Here is a 1,668-nt window from a genome sequence, read left to right on the forward strand (position 1 = left end):
TGATTATTGCATGTATCAACTAGTTCACTAGAGTAACATTTAAGGTAAGCTTATAATAGCCATCTGCACAGTCAGATATGGAAGAATGGAAAAGGACCTGGAGAGCTGATTGATTCAGTCAAATGTACAGGATTTGGAGATCAATGTAGAGTCCTTTTGAAGTCCATATCAGGAAGCCAAAGTATCTACATTGGAAGGTTGAAGAGTCTGAGCTGAAAGTCTGAAGAAAGACATCTAAAGGTAGTGGATAGCCTCTCTGAAGAAGCAGAAGTGAGACTTTCCTCTTCTTTTCCTTTTTATTACAGTCAGGCTTCAACTGAATTCATTGGTGCCACTCACACCCCAAGTGCCACTCACCTCCCTCTTCAGAAAGTCCTTCATTCATTGATACACAGGACTATGCTAAACCAATCATCTGGGCATTTCTTACTTAAACTTACACAACAGTTAACTATCACATTGCTCATGTGTCAAATTAGGACTAAGGAAAATAAAAGGTTATAAGTTGCTTGAAGCTAAGTTATAAAGCTTGAGAAGAAGTAATTTAACAGAGGTGTTAGTCAAGATAGAGAATGTCTGTCCAGTTGCTCAAAAAAGTTCAATTCATTGCATGCGGTAGGTTCTTCACAAGTTCTCTGCTTTGTCTCTTTTTTCCCTTGTTAACATTTCCTGAAAGATACATAGCTACTGATTGTGGCTGGACAAGGTATGATGAGACCAAGGATGAGATGTAAGCCTGGGATGATTGAAAAGATGGGATTTGTTCATGTTGAATTTAAAGTGGAGATAACAAATGCACCATTAATTCACTAAAGGGCAAAAGCCCCTAAATTTAAGACGTTCAAACCAATTAGTTAGAATCCTCCAAAAATCTCCCAAGCAAGCCTTATACTATTTTCTCCCTGACCTGTGATACTGGTCCACATTCCCTTCTTGTACAGTTTCAACTCTTTTCATAGCCCTCCGTCTGCTCATCACATTAATCTCTCTCTCTTTTTTAATACCAGGAATCAAACTCAAGGCACTGAACTCACCAAACAAGGCTCTGTGCAACTGTCCAACCATCTTTGTTAAGATGTACGGAAGCCTCTGTGCAGCTGCTGCCTTTGCTGGAGTTGTTAAGTTATAAGAAACAGAACGTATTTCTGACCAATTTTATGCAAAAGGAACTTCTTGGAAGGGATAGAGTCTAGCACAAATTTCAAGCAAGAGCTAAAGAATAAGACCTTCAAAAAACTAGACTTAGTTGGGGAGATAGCTTGGCACTCTACATGCCTGCCTAGCATACACAAGGTCCCCAGGTCAATCCCCATACCACATGTAGTGCTGGCCCCAAAACCAAGCATGGTGGCACACACCTGTAATCCCAGTCCTGGGGAGGGTGAGACAGGAGGATCACTATGAATCTAACCTGCTTAGTGACACCCTGTATCAAAAACAAGACAAAATAAAACAACTAGACTGATATCTTGGTTCTAGAAAGCAAGAGCTAAATAGTAGCTCCTTCTGGGAACCACCATCAGAAAGAATCAGCACTAAGAGTTTATTGCTATATTCAAGATTCAAATTTTAGGGGGCCTGCCCCTTAGCTCAGTTCTTTAAGTGGCTGCTTCAACAAAGCAGTCAGGCTTAGGTTGCTGTGGTTCGATCCCCACAACTCAAGCCAGC

This window comes from Octodon degus, unplaced genomic scaffold (genome assembly GCF_000260255.1).
Source record: "Octodon degus isolate 3935 unplaced genomic scaffold, OctDeg1.0 scaffold00173, whole genome shotgun sequence".
NCBI classification, from domain to species: Eukaryota; Metazoa; Chordata; class Mammalia; order Rodentia; family Octodontidae; genus Octodon; species Octodon degus.